Here is a 16,151-nt window from a genome sequence, read left to right as displayed (position 1 = left end):
ACTGTTCTGTACATCTGTGTCTCTTTTGCTGTCTCGTATACAGGGTTATCATTTGCATCTTTCTAAATTCCATATATATGCGTTAGTATACTGTATTGGTGTTTTTCTTTCTGGCTTACTTCACTCTGTATAATAGGCTCTAGTTCCATCCACCTCATTAGAACTGATTCAAATGCATTCTTTTTAATGGCTGAGTAATACTCCACTGTGTATATGTGCCAAAGCTTTCTTATCCATTCACCTGCGGATGGACATCTAGGTTGCTTCCATGTCCTGGCTATTACAAACAGTGCTTCAATGAACATTGGAGTACATGTATCTCTTTCAATTCTGGTTTCCTCGGTGTGTATGCCCAGGAGTGCGATTGCTGGATCATATGGCAGTTCCATTTCCAGGTTTTTGAGGAATCTGCACACTGTTCTCCATAGTGGCTGTACTAGTTTACATTCCCACCAACAGTGTAAGAGGGTTCCCTTCTCTCCACACCCTCTCCAGGATTTATTGTATGTAGACTTTTGGATAGCAGCCATACTGACTGGTGTGAAATGGTATCTCATTGTGGTTTTGATTTGCATTTCTCTGATTATGAGAGATGTTGAGCATTTTTTCATGTGTTTGTTAGCCATTTTTATGTCTTCTTTGGAGAAATGTCTGTTTAGTTCTTTGGCCCATTTTTTGATTGAGTCATTTATTTTTCTGGAATTGAGCTGCAGGAGCTGCTTGTATATTTTGGAGATTAACAGTGTTAATAGACTATACTCTAAAATAAAATTAAAAGTTTAACAATTAAAAACAATTAATTTGAAAAAAGAAAAATAAACAAATCAAACAATATTCGTAAACTAACAAATTCTTTCATTTTTTTTTTTTTTACATAAGGAAGACTAAAACAACTTGCGGCTACCGAAATAAACATAGCTAGAATTCTTTCTAAATTCTGAAAAAGATGAGAAAAGTAAATTCCTATTCTCCATTACTACTTCCTTTTTCCCTATATTTTACTGAATGTATTCATTTTCCTTTCTAATAATGTTTATCCATTCAACATTTATTATAAACCAAATTTGCGCTATTTGGAGAAATTATTGCTAGGAAGTCAGCAAGTATTTCATGGACTAGGACTGTTTAGAGAATACATTGAAATTACTGTCTGCAAATAAAATATTCTTTTATTTAAATCATCCTCTGTTCTGATGGCTTGTAAACCTAACTTGCTGACTTGAAAAATACAGAATTTTTTTTTTTTTGCTTTTTATGTATCACTTTTTTTTTTTTTAATTTTCAATGTTTCTTAATGATGAAAGGATATTTCAGATCAGTTCAGTTCAGTCACTCTGTCGTGTCTGACTCTTTGCGACCCCATGAATCTCAGCACGCCAGGCCTCCCTGTCTGTCAGCAACTCCTGGAGTTCACTCAAACTCATGTCCATAGAGTCGGTGATGCCATCCAGCCACCTCATCCTCTGTTGTTCCCTTCTTCTCCTGCCCCCAATCCTGCCCCAGCATTAGGGTCTTTACCAATGAGTCAAGTCTTTGCATGAGGTGGCCAAAGTATTGGAGTTTCATATTTAGCATCAGTCTTTCCACTGAAGGATATATAGATATGGTGTAATATTGTTACTTATGCATTAGAGTTTAAATTACCTATTCATTTTGTATTACAAAAGTAGTTACATAACACGGTGTTACAATAAACATATTCAGCTCAGTTCAGTTCAGTCGTGTACGACTCTCTGCGACCCCATGAATCACAGCACGCCGGGCCTCCCTGTCCATCACCAACTCCCGGAGTTCACTCAAACTCATGTTCATAGAGTCGGTGATGCCATCCAGCCATCTCATTCTCTGTCGTCCCCGTCTCCTCCCACCCCCAAACTTTCCAAGCATGAGTCTTTTGCAGTGAGTCAACTCTTCGCATGAGGTGGCAAAAGTGTTGGAGTTTCAGCTTTAACATCAGTCCTTCCAATGAACACCCAGGATTGATCTCCTTTAGAATGGACTGGTTGGATCTCCTTGCAGTCCAAGGGAATCTCAAGAGTCTTCTCCAACACCACAGTTCAAAAGCATCAATTCTTCGGCGATCAGCTTTCTTCACAGTCCAACTCTCACATCCATACACGACCACAGGAAAAACCATAGCCTTGACGAGATGGACCTTGGTTGGCAAAGTAATGTCTCTGCTTTTTAATATACTATCTAAGTTGGTCATAACTTTCCTCCCAAGGAGTAAGCGTCTTTTAATTTCATGGCTGCAATCAGCATCTGAAGTGATTTTGGAGCCCCCCAAAATAAAGTCTGACACTGTTTCCACTGTTTTTCCATCTATTTCCCATGAAGTGATGGGACCAGATGCCATGATCTTTGTTTTCTGATTGTTGAGCTTCAAGCCAACCTTTTCACTCTCCTCTTTCACTTTCATCAAGAGGCTTTTGAATTCCTCTTCACTTTCTGCCATAAGGGTGGTGTCATCTGCATCTGAGGTTATTGATATTTCTTCCAGCAATCTTGATTCCAGCTTGTGTTCTTCCAGCCCAGCGTTCCTCATGATGTATCCTGCATGTAAGTTAAATAAGCAGGGTGACAATATACAGCCTTGACGTACTCCTTTTCTTATTTGGAACCAGTCTGCATATTACTACCCACTAAAAAAGCAGACATGGAACAACAGACTGGTTCCAAATAGGAAAAGGTGTACGTCAAGGTTGTATATTGTCACCTTGCTTATTTAACTTATATGCAGAGTACATCATGAGGAACGCTGGGCTGGAAGAAGCACAAGATGGAATCAAGATTGCCAGGAGAAATATCAATAACCTCAGATATGCAGATGACACTACCCTTATGGTAGAAAGTGAAGAGGAACTCAAAAGCCTCTTGATGAAAGTGAAAGAGGAGAGTGAAAAGGTTGGCTTGAAGCTCAAAATTCAGAAAACAAAGATCATGGCATCTGGTCCCATCACTTCATGGGAAATAGATGGAAAAACAGTGTCAGACTTTGTTTTTTTGGGCTCCAAAATCACTGCAGATGCTGATTGCAGCCATGAAATTAAAAGACGCTTGCTCCTTGGAAGGAAAGTTATGACCAACCTTGATCGTATATTAAAAAGCAGAGACATTACTTTGCCAACCAAGGTCCGTCTAGTCAAGGCAATGGTTTTTCCCGTGGTCATGTATGGATGTGAGAGTTGGACTGTGAAGAAGGCTGACCGCCGAAGAATTGATGCTTTTGAACTGTGGTGTTGGAGAAGACTCTTGAGAGTCCCTTGGACTGCAAGGAGATCCAACCAGTCCATTCTAGAGGAGATCAATCCTGGATATTCATTGGAGGGACTGATGCTAAAGCTGAAACTGCAATACTTTGGCCACCTCATGCGACGAGTTGACTCACTGGAAAAGACTCTGATGCTGGGAAAGTTTGGGGGCGGGAGAAGAAGGGGACGACGGAGAATGAGATGGCTGGATGGCATCACCGACTCTGTGGACATGAGTTTGAGTGTACTCCGGGAGTTGGTGATGGACAGGGAGGCCTGGCATGCTGTGATTCATGGGGTCGCGGAGAGTCGGACACGACTGAGCGACTGAACTGAACTGAAAAAAGCAGAGACATTACTTTGCCAACAAAGGTCCATCTAATCAAGGCTATGTTTTTTCCCCGTGGTCATGTATTGATGTGAGAGTTGGTCTGTGAAGAAAGCTGATGCCGAAGAATTGATGGTTTTGAACTGTGGTGCTGGAGAAGACTCTTGAGAGTCCCTTGGACTGAAAGAAGATCCAACCAGTCCATTCTAAAGGAGATCAGTCCTGGGTGTTCATTGGAAGGACTGATGCTAAAGCTGAAACTCCAGTACTTTGGCCACCTTATGTGACGAGTTGACTCATTGGAAAAGACTCTGATTCTGGGAGGGATTGGGAGCAGGAGGAGAAGGGGACGACAGAGAATGAGATGGCTGGATGGCATCACCGACTCTATGGACATGAGTTTGAGTGAACTCCGGGAGTTGGTGATGGACAGGGAGGCTTGGCGTGCTGTGATTCATGGGGTCGCAAAGAGTCGGACATGACTGAGCAACTGAACTGAACTGATGATATATAAAAATGAACATGGTAAGTGAAAATATGTTGTTTAGTTTTATATATGAATATATGCATGTAGTAAAAGACAGTACATATACTAGTATATAGAACCAACTAAATATATAACTATATAACAAATATATATTTGCATATATATAGAGACAGAAAGATAGATAAATATATAGTCCAGGATTGCTGTTGTCTCAATAAATGGTAACACTATAATTATATTACCTTACTATTGCATTGTCTGGCGTATATCACAGCAGTGAAGAACATGGAATGAGAGGAAGTTATACTCTGATAACTAGATCTTCCAATTTTTTGTTTTGGATCATCCTCTTTTATATTTATTACTCACCTGTTAAAATGGGGATAAAAAGAGTACCTACCTCTTTGTGTTATTACAGAAATGACTTCTAAATGTTAATGAATTATTTATTTTATTTCATTTTACTGGGATTAAAGCTTATGAATATACATGCAGTGATGAAACTAGTAAAATCAGTTTCTGATTTTGCAGAACATTTTAAATAATATGAGTTGTCCTCTGCTAGGTTATTCTATCATTTCTTGCATTAGTTTTTTCTCTCCTTTTTTCAGAAGCAGTGATTTCTGTTGATTATTATTTTCTTTATTTCATTGATATTCTTAACTGATAATGTGTGTTCAGCAATAATGTCCTTTTGACATTTACATCAATTGAATGAAGATTGGAACACAAGCACATTTTATTGATCACTTGAAATCACTTTTCTACTACACAGTTTCCTAATGGCATTTTTCATCTGGTCATTTCTCATGGTATAGATTAAGGGATTTAACATGGGAGCTATCATAGTGTAGAATACAGCAACTGCTTTATCAATAGATAAGGTGACTGCTGGTCCCATGTAAGTAAATACGCTTGGCACAAAGAACAAGAGGATTGCTGTAATGTGGGAGATCAAGGTCGAAGGGGCTTTTTGCCTTGCCTCCAAGCTCCGTGTCCTTAAAGAGAGCAGAATGACTGTATGGAAGCCAACCAAGAGGAGGAAGATTAACAGACAGATGAACCCACTCTTGGTAGCAACAAAGAGTCCTAGCCACTGTGGGTGTCAGTGCAGGCAGGTTCGAGCAAAGGGTTCAGATCACACATAAAGTGGTCTATGATATTAGGGCCACAGAAGGGTAACCTGAAGATGAAGAGGATCTGAATGGTTGCATGAAGAAAGCCTCCTGCTCATGCCACCCCCACTAGCAATCAACACACCTGCCAATTCATGATGGTAGTGTAGTGCAAGGGATTGCAGATGGTGACGTAGCAGTCATAGGCCATTGCAGTCAGCAGGATGACATCAGCACCTGCAAATAAATGCTCTCCAAAGATCTGACACATACATTCAATGAAAAAGCTGGTCTTCTTCGTATGGAGTGAATCTACAATCCGTTTAGGGGTATTGACACAGGAATAGCAGATACCAATAAAAGAGATGAGCCAGTAAAAGGTACATGGGAGACCCCAGTAATGGACTGGTAGTGATGGTGACCATAGTGAGCACATTTACTGTCACAGAGACAATGTAGACAACCAAAATTCTGCATCTTTGGATTCTGTGTCAGCCTCGGAAGAATGAACTCTGTCTCGTTGTTCCTGTTCTCCATGTATCTCATGTTATTGTTAACCACGTAACCTGGGTGGGGGAGGGAAAGATCTTGCATTCTAAAGGAGATCAGTCCTGGGTGTTCATTAGAAGGACTGATGCTAAAGCTGAAACTCCAATACTTTGGCCATATCATGGGAAGAGTTGACTCACTGGAAAAGACTCTGATGCTGGGAGGGATTGAGGGTGGAAGGAGACGGGGACAACAGAGAATGAGATGGCTGGATGGCATCACCGACTCGATGGATGTGAGTCTGACTGAACTCCGGGAGTTGGTGATGGACAGGGAGGCCTGGCCTGCTGTGATTCATGGGGCCGCAAAGAGTAGGACAAGACTGAGAGACTGAACTGCACTGAACTGAGTTTATTAAACATCTCTGCTAATAAATAACACAGGCCTAGATTTTTATGACTTTTCTGTGATAAAAGATAACATTCCAATCTGCTGAATATTGCTTATATATGACTGTAAGAATCTGAGAATATGAATGTAGTGAAAAAGAGGCTTTTGAGAGTGAATCTTGTATGTAGATCTAGTAAAGAGTTTTGTGGCCTACGATGGAATGAGCTGAGTTTCACTAAGGGGATGGAAGCCAGATATAAGCCTGTTATGAGACTAGTTAATGTTAACACTGTCAGTGCACTGTTAATGGAAGAATAGTGAAATCCCGGGGCTTCTGTAATACAGTTGCTAAACCAATTGTCTAAATCCAATAACTTTGTAGTAGCTAATAAGATTATATAATGACTGATTTTCCATGGGTATTACATGAAAACAAAGAGTAAATGGTATTTTTTTCTCAATTTGGCACATAATCTCAGAGACTAAATCTAGCAGTAATATTAATGATAATATTGTGGGAGTGCAAGCATAAACGGTCATGTCTGACTCTTTGCAAACACATGAATTATAGTTGCCAGGTTCCTCTGTCCATGGGATTTCCCAGGTAAGAATACTGGAGTGAACTGCCGTTTCCTTCTAAGGGGGATCTACCTGATTCAGGGATTAAACGCATGTATCCTGCATCTCTTGCATTGGCAGGCAGATTCTTTACCATGGCACCACCTGGAAAGCCAGACCTCAATTTAAATAAAAAATACTTCAATAAAATTGAAATTTTTAGAAAATTTAATGAACAATTACTATGTGCTAAACTTTTTTCTCAGACATTTTGTTATTTAATCTTTATTACAAACCTGCCAAATGATTACTGCCATCATTTTTATACTTATTTTACATATCAGGACATAGAAGAAGAGAGAAGATCCTGCCCCAAATCAAGCAACTAATGAAAGGCAGATCTAAGATGATTTCAGATTATACTTCTCATCTCTTTTTTACAGCAAATTCTTAAAACACATCCTTTATATTAGGCTAAATTACACAATGTTGAGTTAGTAAACTCCTTTTGACATGACTACTATAATTATAATTGCTTAAATAACATTTCAGAGGTAAGTTATATACAAAGCAGTTTCATTGACAATGAAAATAAACATACATACAGACCCAGACACATGTATACATAATATAACATACTGGAATCCCAAATGTTAGTAACTATGTTGTACTGCTTTCATTGAAAGTCAGATTAGTTTTTTTTTTCTTCCTCTCCTTCACCTCATTTTCTTCTTCCCTTAATTTCCTTACAAATCATGCACAGACTATTCTGTAAAATGCTGAAATGATGATCCCAGTGGTGAAATACACTGGTTTGAGAATCAAAAAGACAATACCAAAATGTTGCTTTTCCCCACGTAAAACTCCTTGACCTGGGGTATATTTCCTGACACCTTACATTCTTGTTTACCCTAGTATCAAGTGAGAATAATATGTCCACCTCACAGGCTCTTATGAGAATTAATTGAGGAAAAAAATATGAACATATCCATCACACTGCTATGAAAAACACAAAGGATCTTCACTTATTTTTATGACTTTCTATGCACCTAGAATGTAGCAAGATTTGACATTTTGATTAATAAAACAGAGAAACATATTTAACCATGCAATAAACTGGGGAAGAAACATCTACAAAGTTATTTTTTTAAAGAAGCTACAGGGACTCCTACCATTCATAGCAGTTGATCCCTGAAAGAATTATCCATGTGCCTGCTTGATATAAAAAGAGGATGACCTTTATCTTAAGACATTTGTGGCTTTTTATTTTAATTAATTAATTTATTTTAATAGGAAGCTAATTAATTTACATTATTGTATTGGTTTTGCAGATACATTGACGTGAATCTGCCCCGGGTATACAAGTGTTCCTATCTTGAACCCCTCTCCCACCTCCCTCCACATCCCATCCCTCTGGTTCATATCAGTACACCAGCCCCGAGCATCCTGTATCATGCATCAAACCTGGACTGGTGATTCATTTCACATATGATAATACACATGTTTCAATGCCATTCTCCCAAATCATCCCACCTTCGTCCTCTCCCACAGAGTCCAAAAGACTTTTCGGTACATCTGTGTCTCTTATACAGGGTTAACGTTATCATCTTTCTAATTTCCATATATATGCGTTCAGTTCAGTTCAGTTCAGTTCAGTCGCTCAGTCGTGTCTGACTCTTTGCGACCCCATGAATCACAGCACACCAGCCCTCCCTGTCCATCACCAACTCCCGGAGTTCATTCAAATTCACATCCATCGAGTCAGTGATGCCATCTCATTCTCTGTCGTCCCCTTCTCCTCCTGCCCACAATCCTTCCCAGGATCAGAGTCTTTTCCAATGAGTCAACACGTTGCATGAGGTGGCCAAAGTATTGGAGTTTCAACTTTAGCATCAGTCCTTCCAATTAACACTTAGTATACTGTATTGGTGTTTTTCTTTCTGGATTACTTCACTCTGTATAATAGGCTCCAGTTTCATCCACCTCATTAGAACTGATTCAAATGTATTCTTTTTAATGGCTGAGTAACACTCCATTGATATGTTTAATTTTCTTGAAAAGAGCTCTTGTTTTTCCTATTCTGTTGTTTTCCTCTATTTCTTTGCATTGATCACTGAGGAAGGCTTTCTTATCTCTCCTTGCTATTCTTTGGAACTCTGCATTCAGATGCTTATATCTGTCCTTTTCTCCTTTGCTTTTTGCTTCTCTTCTTTTCACAGCTATTTGTAAGGCATCCTCAAACAACCATTTTGCTTTTTTGCATTTCTTTTCCATGGGGATGGTCTTGGTCCCTATCTCCTGTACAATGTCACGAACCTCCATCCAGAGTTCATCAAGCACTCTATCTATCAGATCTAGACCCTTAAATCCATTTCTTACTTCCACTGTGTAATCATAAGGGATTTGATTTAGGTCATATCTGAATGGTCTAATGGTTTTCCCTACTTTCTTCAATTTAAGTCTGAATTTGCAATAACGAGTTCATGATCTGAGCCACAGTCAGCTTCTGGTCTTGTTTTTGCTAGCTATATCGAGCTTCTCCATCTTTGACTGCAAAGAATATAATCAATCTGATTTCGGTGTTGACCATCTGGTGATATCCATGTGTAGAGTCTTCTCTTGTGTTGTTGGAAGAGGGTGTTTGCTATGACCAGTGCGTTCTGTTGGCAAAAACTCTATTAGCCTTTGCCTTGCTTCATTCCATGCTCCAAGGCCAAATTTTCCAGTTACTCCAGGTGTTTCTTGAGTTCCTACTTTTGCATTCCAGTCCCCTATGATGAAAAGGACAGCTTTTCTGGGTGTTAGTTCTTGTAGGTCTTCATAGAACTGTTCAATTTCGGCTTCTTCAGCATTACTGGTTGGGGCATAGACTTGGATTATTGTAATATTGAATGGTTTGACTTGGAAACGAACAGAAATCATTCTGTCGTGTTTAAGATTGCATCCAAGTACTGCATTTCGGGCTCTTTCTTTGACCATGATGGCTACTCCATTTTTTCTAAGGGATTCCTGCCCACAGTAGTAGATATAATGGTCATCTGAGTTAAATTCATCCATTCCAGTCCATTTTAGTTCACTGATTCCTAGAATATTGACGTTCACTCTTGTCATTTCCTGTTTGACTACTTCCAATTTGCCTTGATTCATGGACCTAACATTCCAGGTTCCTATGCAATATTGCTCTTTACAGCATTGGACCTTGCTTCTATCACCAGTCACATCCACAGTTGGGTATTTGTTTCCCTTTGGCTCCATCCCTTCATTCTTTCTGGAGTTAATTCTCCACTGATCTCCAGTAGCATACTGGGCAACTACCGACCTAGGGAATTCCTCATTCAGTATCCTATCATTTGGCCTTTTGATACTGTTCAAGAATACAAAGAAGAACTGTGTAAAAAAGATCTTCACGATGAAGATAATTACAATGGCGAGATCACTCACCTGGAACCAGACATCTTGGAATGTGAAGTCAAGTGGGCCTTAGAGAGCATCACTATGAACAAAGCTAGTGGAGGTGATGGAATTCCAGTTGAGCTATTTCAAATCCTGAAAGATGATGCTGTGAAAGTGCTGCACTCAATATGCCAGCAAATTTGGAAAACTCAGCAATGGCCACAGGACTGGAAAAAGTCAGTCTTGATTCCAATCCCAAAGAAAGGCAATGCCAAAGAATGCTCAAACTACCGCACAATTGCACTCATCTCACACGCTAGTAAAGTCATGCTCAAAATTCTCCAAACTAGGCTTCAGCCATATGTGAATCATTAACTTCCAGATGTTCAAGCAGGTTTTAAAATAGGCAGAGGCATCAGAGATCAAATTGCCAACATCCACTGGATCATGGAGAAAGCAAGAGAGTTCCAGAAAAATATCTATTTCTGCTTCATTGACTATGCCAAAGCTTTTGACTGTGTGGATCACAATAAACTGTGGAAAATTCTGAGAGAGATGGGAATACCAGACCACCTGACCTGCCTCTTGAGAAACCTGTATGCATGTCAGGAAGCAACAGTTAGAACTGGACATGGAAAAACAGACTGTATCCAAATAGGAAAAGGAGTATGTCAAGGTTGTATATTGTCACCCTGCTTATTTAACTTCTATGCAGAGTACATCATGAGGAACGCTGGGCTGGAAGAAGCACAAGCTGGAATCAAGATTGCTGGGAGAAATATCAATAACCTCAGATATGCAGATGACACCACCCTTATGGCAGAAAGTGAAGAGGAACTCAAAAGCCTCTTGATGAAAGTGAAAGAGGAGAGTGAAAAGGTTGGCTTGAAGCTCAACATTCAGAAAACGAAGATCATGGCATCTGATCCCATCACTTCATAGGAAATAGATGAGGAAACTGTGGAAACTGTGTCAGACTTTATTTTTGGGGCTCCAAAATCATTTTGGATGCTGATTGAAGCCATGAAATTAAAAGACGCTTACTCCTTGGAAGGAAAGTTATGACCAGCCTAGATAGCATATTAAAAATCAGAGACATTACTTTTCCAACCAAGGTCTGTCTAGTCAAGGCTATGGTTTTTCCCGTGGTCATGTATGGATGTGAGAGTTGGACTGTGAAGAAAGCTGATCACCAAAGAATTGGTGCTTTTGAACTGTGGTGCTGGAGAAGACTCTGAGAATCCCTTAGACTTCAAGGAAATCCAACCAGTCCATTCTAAAGGAGATCAATCCTGGGTGTTCATTGGAAGGACTGATGCTAAAGCTGAAATTCCAATACTTTGGCCACCTCATGCAACGAGTTGACTCACTGGTAAAGAGTCTGATGCTAGGAGGGATTGGGGATGGGAGGAGACGGGGACGACAGAGAAAGAGATGGCTGGATGGCATCACCGACTCAATGGACATGAGTTTGAGTGAACTTCTGGAGTTGGTGATGGACAGGGAGGCCTGGCGTGCTGTGATTCATGGGGGCGCAAAGAGTCGGACACGACTAAGAGAGTGAACTGAACTGAATACTCCATTGTGTATATGTTCCAAAGCTTTCTTACCCATTCATCTGCAGATGGACATCTACGTTGCTTCATTGTCCTTGCTATTGTAAACAGTGCTGCGATGAACATTTGGGTACTTGTATCTCTTTCAATTCTGGTTTCCTCAGTGTATATGCCCAGGAGTGGGATTGTTGGGTCATATGGCAGTTCTATTTCCATTTTTTTAAGGAATCTCCACACTGTTCTCCATAGTGGCTATAGTAGTTTACCTTTCCACCAACAGTGTAACAGGGTTCCCTTCTCTCCACACCCTCTCCAGGATTTATTGCTTGTAGACGTTTGGATAGCAGCCATTCTGACTGTCACGAAGTGGTACCTTATTGTGGTTTTGATTTGCATTTCTCTGATTGTGAGGGAAGTTGAGCATCCTTTCATGCGTTTGTTAGCCATCTTTATGTCTTCTTTGGAGAAATGTCAGTTTAGTTCTTTGGTCCATTTTTTGATTGGGTCATTTATTTTTCTGGAAGTGAGATTCAGGGGTTGCTGGTATATTTCTGAGATTAATTCTTTTCAGTTGCTTCATTTGCTATTATTTTCTCCCATTCTGAAGGCTGTCTTTTCACCTTGCTTATAGTTTCCTTTGCTGTGCAGAAGCTTTTAATTTTAATGAGGTCCCATTTGCTTATTTTTGCTTTTATTTCCAATATTCTGGAAGGTGGGTCATGGAGGATCCTGCTGTGATTTATGTCGGAGAGTGTTTTGCCTATGTTCTCCTCTAAGAGTTTTATAGTTTCTGGTTTTACTTTTAGATCTTTAATCCATTTTGGTTTTATTTTTGTGTATGATGTTAGGGAGTGTTCTAGTTTCATTCTTTTACAAGTGGTTGACCAGTTTTCCCCGCACGACTTGTTAAAGAGATTGTCTTTTCTCCATTTTATATTCTTGCCTCCTTTGTCAAAGATAAGGTTTCCATAGGTGCATGGATTTATCTCTGGACTTTCTATTTTGTTCCATTGATCTATATTTCTGTCTTTTTGAGTGTGGAGTGTATTAAGTTTTGTTTTCATTCTTATTATTAATTTAAATTATCTAAGGGAATGTCTCCTGGAAAAGAAGAATATCTTTGGATATATATATATATATATATATATATATATATATATATATATATATATGTAACTGTTGCTAATGAGCTTTTAATAAATGTACCTTCTGATCTTTAGAAGATATCAGTGATATTTGAGGGTGTTCAGAACTAATTCCATTTTAAATAGACTTCCCCTTGGGCTAAGTAACTTTCAGTTTGAAAGATATGACATACTCATAAAAACACTAGTCAGATTATTGAGTGTCACAGTAGACATGTCTTTGTTTTTATAAATCTAAATCTTTTCTTCTAGATGAAAGACCTACAAAGTTTTCACAGACAACCCGGGACTTGAATTTAGAATGGATTAATTTTGAACATTATGCAGAAATCATCTTCTATAAAATGGTTGTAGTCCTAGACACAAGAAGAAGAAAGAGTGGTGGTGGAAATACATAAAAGTGAGTCATTCCAACATATGATGAATCTTGCTCTGGAGATGTAAACAATAAAATCGAATTTTCACCTGTAATGCATGGATATTTAAACAGGTTTCCACAAACGTTCAAGGGTTTCCTCTTGTAGATGTTATTTTCTCCCCTTGGAATTAATTATCTTCTTTGACGGAAAGGCTTTGTCTCAGAATTGGGTATTCTGAAGAGACATGTTTGAGAAATACTCATTCTGGATGGGGGATTGTATTCTTTGCACTTGCAATGAAAATATGTGAGTCCTCTTTCTCTATCTGAACCTGGGTTCTAAGAAAATTGAATGTCATGTGAATACCAATGATGGCACCATTCCAGCATCATTCCAGTTAACTTAAGGATTCATTTCAGACAGAAAACTTTATCTTTTTATCAGTATTAAAACTTTTCTTCAAACTGCATATTGATTACTTGAGAGTTAAAACAGTGAGCGCATACAATTATTGGTATTTTTTTCAGAGTAATTAAATCCCAAACCCATTTTTCACATTCATCAGAGGGCTATGGATGTAAATAGAAAATCTAATAGGATATAGGTAATTTGTTTCTGGGAGCCATGCGATGGTCAGCAAGTATCACTAGGCAACGTTAAACATGTGGAGAGATATCTAAAGCACAAGAAGTTTGAAAGTTTTAATTGCTCAGTCGGGTCTGACTCTGCAAGTCCATGGACTGTAACCCGCAAGGCTCCTCTGTCCATGGAATTTTCGAGGCAAGAGTACTGCAGTGGATTGTCATTTCCTTCTCCTGGTGATCTTCCAGATACAGGGATTGAACTTGGGTCTCCTGCGTTTCACAAGGATTCTTCACCTTCTGAAGCCACAACGGAAGTTCATGAAAGGAGGCTTAAATCAAACACAAGTATTGTTCTTACTTTCTTCTAATTTTATATTATTTTTCATTCAGTTATTCTAGGAGACACGTAGCAATAAATTCCTGTGGTTTTAATTCACTTTTCTTAGTGACTACTAGCACTGAGCATTTTAAAGATATATGCATAGAAATTTAGTTTTCTTTTTTCCCAAGTCTTGCTTGTTGTAAATGGTGTTGTTATGAAAATGTATGAATGTAACTTTTTTAATTATAGTTTTGTCCCAATATACATACAGAAGTAGTGTTGCTGAATAAAAATAAATAAAATAGAGAATTTTTTAAAAATGGAAAAAATCAGTAAACTCAAGAGCTGTTTCTTAGAAAAGGTAAACAAAATGGAAAACACAAAAACAAAAACCCTCAGGCCAGATTCAGCAGAAAGAGAAGGCAGAGGACACTAATAAGCAAAATAAGAAATTAGGGACTTTCCTGGTGGTCCAGTTGTTGAGAATTCACCTGCCATTGCAGGGGAGGCAGGTCTGATCCCTGATAAAGATACTAAGAGCCCACATGCCATAGAGCAACTAACGTGCCACAGCTAGAGAACCCATGTGCTCTAGAGTCCACATGCCACAACTGCTGAGCCTAGAGACTGCACGCTCTGGAGTCCTTGCTCTCTAGAGCGCATGCCCATCAGTAGGAAATACGCATGCACCAAAGCCCACTCACACAGTGAGAAGCCCTTGTGCTGAAACTAGAGTAGCTGCAATAGAGAATGGCCACAAGCCACACGGAAGGCCAAACACAGACCAAGAAAAAATAGTAATAAAAATAAATGAATGAAGAGAATAACAACCAATACCACAGGGGAAAAATGAAGCACACAAATAGCGTAAAATAATATTATGACCAATGATAAATGAGCAAATTGGGTAAACTTGAAAAAATGGGAACATATCTAGTAAGTATTGACTTTAGGTAGAAAAACATTCTCCGTATGTATTATGTTCTTTGAAACTACTATTTCAGGATTTTTTTAAAGTTTATATTTCTATACATATTTCAAATATGATTGTGACTTCCTTCAAATATGTTATAAGATGTTTAATGCAACTTCATTAAAATTACAATTGATGTGATAAATATCTTGAGTCTGTTAATTTATCAGCATAACATATCTCTCCCTTTACTTACATATTTGCTTTATCAGAAGTATTTTCTGGTTTTCATATACAAGTGTTAATGTATTTTTTAATGTACTCCTGAAACATTATGTTTTTAACAGTACATAGCAATTTGCTTCTAATTTCAATTTTTAATAGTTGTTTATATAGAAATGAATTCAGTATTTTGTGTTGACATTTTATCTTGTGACCCTCATAAACTAATTAGGTCCATTTGATTTTTGGTAGAGTCCTTTATATATTCTTTCCATGGACTACAGTCTATGGGGTCACAGAGAGTTGGACACAACTGAGCAACTTGCTGTTTCATTTTCTACCGATATCATGATGACATTTGCCCATAAATATATTTTTATAATCTGTCACTTCTTTTCTCATCCATATGTTTTTTATTTATTTATTTTCTTAACTTGTTTAATTAGTTAAGTTACAATGTGGAACAGAAATTGAAAGTTAAATACCTGTTTTCAATCTTAAAGAGATTTCATCATGAAGTATGATGGTAGCTGTGAGTTTTATATCAACGTTCTTTATAAGCTTGAATAATTTGCTTTTTTAAAATTCATTTGACAAAATATAGTTTTCATTCAAGCTCTCCTTGATAGCTCACCAGTAAAGAATTTGCCTGATATGCAGGAGATGCTGCAGATGTTCCTTTGATCCCTGGGTGGGGAAGAGCCCCTGGAAGAGGGCATCACAACCCACTCCAGTATTTTTGCTGAGAAAATCCCATGAACAAGGGAGACTGGCAGACTACAGTCCATGATATTGGAGTCAGACAAGACTGAAGCCCCTGAAAATGCTCAAATGGGTTTTCTTTTTTTATTCTTTTTTATTTTTAAATTTATTTATTTTAACTGGAGGCTAATTACATTATTGTATTGGTTTTGCCATACATTGAAATGAATCTGCCCTGGGTGTACATGTGTTCCCTATCTTGAATCCCCCTCCCACTTCCCTCCTCTTCCCATCCCTCTGGTTCATCCAAATGGGTTTTTATTTATAAACCTAAATT

At 38.5% G+C, this 16,151-nt stretch overlaps 1 pseudogene; it reads right to left on the bottom strand.

Annotated features, from left to right (window-relative positions):
- Positions 1 to 4,805: 4,805 nt before the first annotated feature.
- LOC129551146 (olfactory receptor 4C46-like) lies at positions 4,806 to 5,727 on the bottom strand (annotated as a pseudogene).
- Between the last annotated feature and the right edge of the window lie 10,424 nt (positions 5,728 to 16,151).

The sequence above is a fragment of the Moschus berezovskii genome, chromosome 17 (assembly GCF_049115385.1).
Source record: "Moschus berezovskii isolate FMDL1 chromosome 17, NW_MosBer_1.0, whole genome shotgun sequence".
Lineage (NCBI taxonomy): Eukaryota > Metazoa > Chordata > Mammalia > Artiodactyla > Moschidae > Moschus > Moschus berezovskii.
The sequence above is the reverse complement of the archived record's forward strand: the minus strand, read 5'-3'. Positions and strand labels throughout refer to the sequence as shown.